The sequence below is a fragment of the Myotis davidii genome, unplaced genomic scaffold (assembly GCF_000327345.1).
Source record: "Myotis davidii unplaced genomic scaffold, ASM32734v1 scaffold280, whole genome shotgun sequence".
NCBI lineage: Eukaryota > Metazoa > Chordata > Mammalia > Chiroptera > Vespertilionidae > Myotis > Myotis davidii.
This window is the reverse complement of record NW_006292026.1, coordinates 771,930-781,472: the sequence shown is the minus strand read 5'-3', so window position 1 is coordinate 781,472 and position 9,543 is coordinate 771,930. Positions and strand designations below refer to the sequence as shown.

At 38.2% G+C, this 9,543-nt stretch overlaps 1 long non-coding RNA gene across 1 annotated transcript in view; it reads left to right on the top strand.

Moving 5' to 3' along the window:
• The window catches only part of LOC107183336, a 19,646-nt gene that overhangs the window by 6,568 nt on the left and 3,535 nt on the right, over positions 1–9,543 (top strand). The window contains exon 2 of the long non-coding RNA XR_001514116.1: positions 522–530. This is a non-coding gene — a long non-coding RNA (uncharacterized LOC107183336). The remainder of the gene's footprint in view (positions 1–521; positions 531–9,543) is intronic.

Here is a 9,543-nt window from a genome sequence, read left to right as displayed (position 1 = left end):
TCCCTACACTAGCCATACCAGCCTCCTTAGTGTTCATTGGTGTTTAGGGCCTGCGTTTTAGCTGCTGTTGCTCCCTCTTATCCAGAACAGTTTCCTCTTGTGTTGTTTTTGTTTGTTTTTCAGGTCTTTGCTCATTTCTCCCTTTCTCTCTGAGGCCTACCCTGACTATCCCACTTAAGACTATATTTCTGCCTCCCTTATGAGCACACCCAATCCTGTTGGTCTTTTTTCTTTTATCCACGTACTTCTCACCGAATATATAATACTATTAGCTTGTTTATGCTGATTTCTGTTGTTGTATGTTTCCCCTTCAGAATGTAAGCTTGCAAGTACGGGGAACTTTGTCTATTTGATTCATTACTATACCCCATGTACTGAGACAAATATCCAGTCCACAGGAGACTTCCATGTTTACTGACATGATTATACCTAATCTTTAAATAAAATCATATCTATAATAATAAAAGCATAATATGCTAATTATATCAGATGAACTTTCGGACGAAGCTGGGGCTGGAAAGGAAGCCTGGGTCCCGGGTGCCTGCTGGCAGCCAGAGGGAAGCCCAGGTTCTGAGTGCCAGAGGGAAGCCGGTGCCAGCAGCTGGGGGAAGGAAGGCCTACTCTTGCACAAATTTCATGCATCAGGCCTCTAGTTATATATATTTTCATCAAATCACTTTTTTTCACTGCACAATGAATCATAACCATCTCTCAGTGTCAATAAAAATAAGTAATACTCCATGGTATAAACTACATTTGAACAATTCTCTTTCTGAAAGTCATTTGTGTCAGTCATTTTCTCACTTTCACAAACAATATAGTATAAGGCCTTCTACTAGTAATGCATTCCTAGGTGTAAAAAGGCCACCATTTTAAATTTCAGGGTTCTGCAAACTGCTTGCTTAGAAACTTGTACCACTCTGTTCTTACATACCATCAACTAATCTCCTACTCAAAATTGCCTAAATTAGAGTCGCTACTCATTCTTCCACCCACATATACACCTAATATGCCATTTTAATTTCCACCTTCAAGCTGCTGCCTGAAACATTACCACTTTTTACCATTTCCTCACAATCCCACCCCCAGATTCACACACTCCCAAGACCTCACCCCACTCCCCTTTCATTCATCTACATCACATCCTTCATTCAAGATTAGGAAAAGTCCTTCCTGTTCTGGAAAAAAAAAACCAAAACCTGCAATTCTCTTCTATACCAATACAAATTAATGTTTTAGGCACACAGACTCTAAAGTAAGATTCCTTGGGTTCATATTCCTGCTCCACTGTTAAACTCTGTGACCTTGTTCTTGTTAGTTAATCTCTCTATGCCCCCATTTCCCGTATGAGTAAACAGTAATCAAGAGTACTTTCTACTGAATTTGTAATGATGATTAACTTAGGGCTATTTTCTATGAGTATCCTAAATGCATTCTATTTTATTATAACGCACTTGACACTTACATATTGTCAATTTTATTTACAGAGTTTTTAAAACTGCTCAGATAATTGCAAATTCCTTAAGGATGGGGATTATACCTTTAAATTAAATGTGTGACAACACCTAACACTTCATCATACATAGAAGGCAAGTAATGAATATCTGGTGATCAACTGACTAACTTGCACTATCTTTATTTTTTATTCTTGCCATAAGGATGATGCCTTAAGGACCTTTGTTAGGTAGAAAAAATTGACACATTTTCACACCTGATCAAAACCCTAAATAATCTCCAAGACCCTTTTCCAGGGAAAGACATGTCTTATAACTAAATATAAAAATCTGGGAATTCAGAGGTTTTACCCAGCAAGAAAAAGCAACCCGATGGAAAATTCTTCATTGCTGGGGCACTTCTCACACTCTCTTTCACTGCAATTACCCAGAAACATGCAATAGTTCCTCAATGTTTTAGGATGATCCCATTCCTACTGAAACTGTTGGGAACTCTGTGCTCCCCAGGTCAACAGGCTTTCTGAACAAAAACTTTTTTTATTCCTGCCCCATTTCCAATATTCACTGAGACTTTAGGCTAATTCTTGATGCTTTGAAAAAAGACATTCTGCCAACTGCACTAACGCATTTAGCCATACACACAACTCATTAAAGTAAGTGAAAAATGTGCTACAAAAATCTCTATTCAAGGCACCACATTCTCTCCTCACTATGTGCATATCATTCCTATTTATACTGAGTCAATGGAGAGCAGGAAAAGACCTTTAAATATTTCTCTTTTAGTCATCAGCTCAGATTAGTTGTTTTATAAAAAGCCTTCTTTTTTTACTTTTAATTAAATATGAAGCAATATACCGTAGTTAACATCATTTGGGTCAAGCTCATTCGCAGTGATGTCACCATCTCTCCTTGGAAGCATTGCCACCAAGGTAGGTTTTCAGGTGCTTGCCCTATGAAATTTCAACAGTTGGAAAAAGAACAGTCAGTATTATGACCTATTCTATCTACTCTGGGTAAGCCTATGTAAGTTTGAAGAGCTTCCTTTAAAATGCTTATAATTTAAGAGAGGAGAAAGGATACACATGATAGAAATTGGGAAATCGTCTCTCAATTCATCAATTACCAAAGTCTAAAAAGCAACATGTGCTGTGAAAGTCCAGAGGAAGAAGCCAATTTGGCCTCAGCTGTTTGAGCAAAGTATCGTGATACGACCTCACACCTGTCAGAATGGCTATTATCAACAAGACAAGTAATAACAAGTGTTGGAGAGGTTTTGGAGGAAAGGGAACCCTCATTCACTGCTGGTGGAAGTGTAGACTGGTATCGCAACTATGGAAAACAGTATAGCGATTTCTCAAAAAAAAAAAAAAAAAAAAAAAAAGAAAGAAAGAAAATAGGTTAGCGTTTGACCCAGCTATCCCTCTCCTGGGTATATACCCAAAAACTCGATAACTTGTATTCATAAAGATATATGCACCCCTATGTCCACTGCAGCATTGTTACTGGTGGCCAAGACATGGAAACAACCAATGTGTCCCTGTGATAGAGGACTGGATAAAGTAAATGTGGTACCTATACACAATGGGATACTAAGAAAGGATGAAGGGCTGCCATTTGTAACAACATGGATGGACCTTGATAACATTATGCTAAGTGAAATAAGTCAGACAGAAAAAGATAAGAACCATATGATTTATGTGGTATATAAAACTGAAAATTCATGGACACTAACAGTGTGGTGGTTGCTGGAGGAAAGGGCGTTGGGGGTGAAGGGGGCTTAATATATGGTGATGGAAGATGATTTGACTTTGGGTGGTGGGCGAACAGATCTTCTATCATAGAAATGTATACTTAAAACATGTATGATCTGATTAATATATCCCCAATAAATTTAATTTAAAAAATATAACAATCTAAAAGTCCTGCAGGAAAAACTAAAATGAAAGATAATGTCATCTTCCTGGACTTTGAGGATTGGTGGGAGAAACAAAATGAAGAAAACAAAGGCCACAATCAGGGTGGTAGCAGTTGGCCTATATAAAAGAAATGGTGAAAGAAAAATGGAACAATGGCATTTTTTATTAGATATGAAGACTAAGTTAAAGATTTGGGAAGTGGATAAGTAGAAACCTGATTGTTCAGTTGACCCACATAATAAGGAAGTGGTTCAGGGGAGGTGGGGGTACTTCAGAGGGTCAAAAAAGTATGTCATGAAACATCATTTTGAACCATAAAAGTGAGTGAACTTTTCATTTTCCTGGATTTTAATTCTTTAACATATCTACGATTAAGAATAAATCTTGGAGAGAATTATGCAAAGCGAAATAAGCCAGTCAGAGAAAGATAAATAGTGCATGATCTCACTCATTGTAGAATATAATGAACATCATAAACTGATGAACAAAAATAGATACAGAGACAAAAAGCACCAAACAGGGTCACTGGTTCGATTCCCAGCCAGGACACATGCCTGGGTTTCGGGCTTGACCCCTAGTAGAAGGCATGCAGGAGGGAGCTGATTGATGTTTCTCTCTCACATCTCTCTCTCTCTCTCTCTCTCTCTTTCTCTAATTGTGAATTCCTTAGAAGTTATTGAAATCACCCTAAAGAGTTATTATGCAGGACAATCTTGTATCCAAAGGGACATTCAGCAATGTCTGATGACATAATAGGTTATCACAATTGGAGGGAGCACTAAGACCAAGGTATCACTGTCTATTGCTTGTACCATTGCAAATGAATCCTTGTGGGCTATCCTTTTTTTAATTGATTTTATAGAGACAGGAAGGGAGAGGAAGAGGGAGAGAAGAAGAGGGAGGGAGGGAGGGGGGAGAGAGACTGACTTCAATTTGCTGTTCCACTTATTTATGCATTCATTGGTTAATTCTTGTATGTACCCTGTGCCCTGACCAGGGACTGAACCCATAATCCTGGCATATTGGGAAGATGCTCTAACCAACTGAGCCACCTTGCCAGGGACCATAGGCTACTCTTCTTATCCCACTCCAATCTGCTCTCCATGAAACACCCAGAGTGATATTTTTAAGGTAAATCTGACAATATCTCTCCTCTGGTTTAAAAGGGTTTTATTCGGTTTACCATTGGTCTTTGTATAAATATGTAAGTTTCCAGCATAGTCTACATGGCTGTGTGTGAACTGGACCCTACCTCTATGTCCAGCTTCATCTGTTTCAACCATTTGTATTACTCCCTTTAGTGTCACCTCATTTTTTTAAAATACCATGCTCTCTCCTATTCACAGACCTCTACACTGCTATTTCCTTCAGCCTGGATGCCTTCACCTAATTAACTCTTACTCCACCCTCAAATGTCACTTTTTCAGAATAGCCTTCATTGAACCCACAGACTTGACTTTATATTACAAATTTTTACAGCAACCTTTCTTTTCTTCCACAGAACTCATCAAAATATATTAATGTGTCTTAGCTTTGGTTTCCCTAAATCCCATACTGAGACAATTTGAATGCATTTGGAAGTGATCTCAGGAAAAATTGTTTGGGATTAGAAATGAGACAGAGAAAGAAAGAGAGTCAATAAAGGGTGTCCTAACAAGCAAGTCACCACCATGGGCAACTGGAGCCTAATCCCTCTGGGAAACTCTAGGAAGAAGACCACATCTCAAAACTATCCCAAAGAAAGGGAGAGGAAGATGGGGTATTTATCCACCATTCACCATCCATCATTGTTTGATGGCTGCTCTCAGGGTTATGCATGCTTCAGCATATAAGATTTACCATCTGCATGGGCCAAGTGTGCTCATATTTCCAGAAACAAAGACTTGTGGGCAGAACTAAACAGCTTTGCTTCATAGAGTGGTGAGGCATGTGGATGAGCAGAGAGCATCTCCATACTACATACTTACTAGTATGTAAGTATTTAATGAACATCCATCTTTCCCACTGGACTTGATATGTCTGTTTTGCTAACCAAGGCATACACTGAAGCTACCACAATGCCTTGAACAAAGATAAGACTTCATAAATATTTATACATAAGCTAATTATTTTATGAAGGGAATTCTTGCACTTGTAATGACAATCCTGGTTCAGAGCTGGGTGTGTGGCCCCAAAAATCTCATGCCCCATTTGTAAACCTGGTCACAGTTTATAACACTTGACAAACACTTCACACACATTATAATAGCTATTATCAAAATGAAAAAAAAAAATACTGACCCTGACTGGTTTGGCTCAGTGGACAGAACGTCGGCCTGCAGACTGAAGGGTCCCAGGTTCAATTCCGGTCAAGGGCATGTACCTTGGTTGCGGGCACATTCCCAGTAGGAGGTGTGCAGGAGGCAGCTGATCGATGTTTCTCTCTCACTGATGTTTCCAACTCTCTATCCCTCTCCCTTCCTCTCTGTAAAAAAAATCAATAAAATATATATTTTTTAAAAAAACAGTGTAAGGTAATGATGTGGAGGAATTAGAACCCTTATGCATTGCTAGTGATAATGTAAAATGCTGTAGCTATTACAGAAAATAGTATGACACTTTACATAAAGAAATGTTTACTATAAAATCTGGGTATTTCAAGAGCTTTTCCTGGTTACACAGAAAGGCATGTCTTATCTCTTTCATCATTACATTCACTTCTTTATCAAAATTTGACTAGTTGCAGCTACTGGATCATTATGATCTGTCCCATGTTTTGTGCAGTGGTCCATGCTGTTCTTTTTCTCTGGAATTCCTGTGCCCACCAGTATAAGTGACAAATTCCTGTTTCTAAAAAGGCACCCTTGGAGGCTAAGGGACTGTCTAGGGCGGGGAAAAAAATGGACACATATGTAATACCCTTTGTAATAAAAAATAAAATTTGAAAAAAAAATAAAATAAAATATAACAAGAAGGAAAGGGCAAAAAACAAAAAACAAAAACAAAAAAAAACAAAAATAAAATAAAATAAAATAAAATAAACTGGTAAATAAAAAAAAAAAAAAAAAAGGCACCCTTGCTAGGACCCCATGAGCAATAGTCTCTGCCCTCTGAGATACATGGGAGTGGTTGTTTTGCTGTTTTATGTTGGTCATCCTATTGGGATAAGAAATCCTTGAGTACAGGGAATGTACATTATTCATATTTATATCGCATAGTCTTTTAGAGTACCTATTTCACAAGTATATTATGCTGCTTTCTTTATCAAATAATATATATTTTTAAATATATTTTATTGATTTTTTACAGACAGGAAGGGAGAGGGACAGGGATAGAGTTAGAAACATACATGAGAGAGAAACATCGATTCAGCAGCCTTCTGCACACTCCCTAGTGGGGATGGGCCTGCAACCAAGGAATTGAACCTGGGACCTTTCAGTCCCCAGGCCGACGCTCTACCATTGAGCCAAACCGGTTAGGGCAATAATAATATATTTTTAAATGGAATCATATAATTGAATAAGAATTTTTTTTCAAAATATCAATAATTTGTCTTTACAGAAAGGCCTACTTAATCAAAGCATGCTAATAAGTTTTATAAAACTCTTGCATATATTTTGAAGGGGATTCATAACAATTTCAAATGTTTTTAAGGTTGGCTACACTGCTTTTGTTTTGTTTTTGTATGGTAAGAATTTCCATTCAACACTGAAGTTCCCTATCCCTGAATCAAATTTGTCAGTAGCACTGTGGTAAGGTTTATGAAATATAATTAGGGCAATGCTATTGTATTATAAACAGAACAAACCTTCAGCTAGTCCCATTGGCTATGTCATCAAAATATACCCTGAATTTGTTGATTTCTCTCTAAATACAATGTCATCTTAGAGTGGTTCTCAACCTTCTGGCCCTTTAAATACAGTTCCTCATGTTGTGACCCAACCATAAAATTATTTTCATTGCTACTTCATAACTGTAATGTTGCTACTGTTGTGAATCGTAATGTAAATATCTGATATGCAGGATGGTCTTAGGCGACCCCTGTGAAAGGGTCGTTCGACCGCCAAAGGGGTCGCGATCCACAGGTTGAGAACTGCTGTCTTAGACCAATCCAAAAGAACCATAATAATCTTACTGCACCACATCTTACTATAACCCGCTCTGGATTGCTATAAAACATTAACTCAATCAATGTGAATTTTCAGAGGACAAATAAAATCATGCCACAAATCCTACTTAAAATTCCTATTATATTTAGAATAAAATGTAAGTATATATCCCGTGCCCAATATAATCTGCCCAAAAACTAGGTATCTATCCCAGTACTGTTACTCTGAATAGCCAATATTCCTAATCTTGCCTACCATACTGTATTCACAGTATTCTGTTACTCAAACCTGCCAACTACCCCTACCACAGTGCCTTTGCATTTGTTCCTGATATTTTCCTTTGTCTGGCTCCTTCTTATTCAGCTTTAGGCCTAAATTTGACCTCCCCAGAGAAACCTACCATATCTAATCACTCTCCATTACATTGCCATATTTATTACCCATCTCCTTGTAATGCATATTGCTAACCCATGTCAGTAGTTTTTAACTGTGTGAACCACCTCTCTACTTAAATGCAAGTTCCATGAGAGACGTGTCCATTTTATTGCATTTGCTGCTGGATCCCTAGCATGTACAATCGTTCCCTGATACTTTATAAGAGGCTATGAGTGTGTGTCAGTGCCTATGTGTGTGAAGGAAATAAAGGAGGTAGGAAGGAAAGGAAGTTAAAAGAGAAGTGGAAGGCATACTATTCTAAGATTTGGAATAGAAAGAGGGAAAAGAAAGGGAACTATAATAGCTTAAGATTTCATTAATTGGGTGGAGGCAAAGAAATTCAAGTACTATCTATATATATAAAAGGCTGTGTCTGTCCGACCGGTACATATGAGCACTGACCACCAGGGGGCAGACACTCAACAAAGGAGTTACCATGACACACTGGCAATTTAAAAATAAACAGCACCACGGATTTGGTGCCCACAAACCAACACTTGGCTTCGCCCAAGTGGGACACAGGCCCCGCCACCACCCCAGAGCGACACCCCCCAAAAGTGCAGCCAACATTGCCACAACCTTATGGCGCAAAATGCAGTCCACAGCCCAGCCCAGCCTGGAAATGGTCGCTGTGGGCGCCAGGTAATGATGTCACATAGCAATGACCGGCTTCCTCTCCCTAGAGACTAGCCTCCCTGCAGTTTCCTCAGTCCAGGATCCCAACTTGCTTTATAGCCAGGTGCAAACATTTTATACTTTAACCAAATGTTTGTGAAGTGTTTTCCTGTGCCTCATCTCATTTGATCCTCACAGAAGTCCTGGAGGCAGTAGATAGAAGATTCAGTGGAATCCTATTTTATTTTCATTTGCTGGAAAACGGAAATTTAGAAAGTTTAGAAACTTGACCCAAGTGAAAAGAAGTAAGAAATGGTGCAACTTGAAAATGACTTCAGGTTTTCTCACTGCACTGAGCAGAATATAGTCAAACACTGCTACACTTAAATAGTTTACCCTTTGTTCTCCTTGAATGATCTACAGTATTAATCTGCTTCATGTTGATATTTACTGCTGTATTGCTGACAATTATCTGAAAGAGAAGTTGGGGTGCTTTATTGGGCTGGAAAAGTTTAGCTAAATTAGAAAGCAGGTCTAATTAAGCAAGTTTATTCTATATCTATAAAAGGCCAATTTGACTCACACATGCACGATACATATAAAGCTCTCACTGGTGTTCATCGCACACATGTGTTTCTGTCATTGTAGATCATGAATTTGTTTGACACTTCTATTATAGTGAAAGGGCAAATAGCGGTATTAAAATATCTCTTCTAATTAATTTCATTCCAATATGCATGAATAAGAGTGGTGAAAGCAGACATCCTGTCTTGTTCCTGTTCTTAGGGGGAATGATTTTACTTTTCACCCATTGAGGATGACGTTGGCTGTGGGTTTGTTACATGTGGCCTTTATTTTGTTGAGATATGATCCCTCTATTCCCACTTCGATGAGAGTTTTTATCAAAAATGGGTGTTGGATTTTGCTGAATGCTTTTGCTGCATCTCTTGATATGATCATATGGTTTTTGTCTTTCAATTTGTTTATGTTGTATCACATATTTATTGATTTGCAGATCTTATACCATCATTGCAT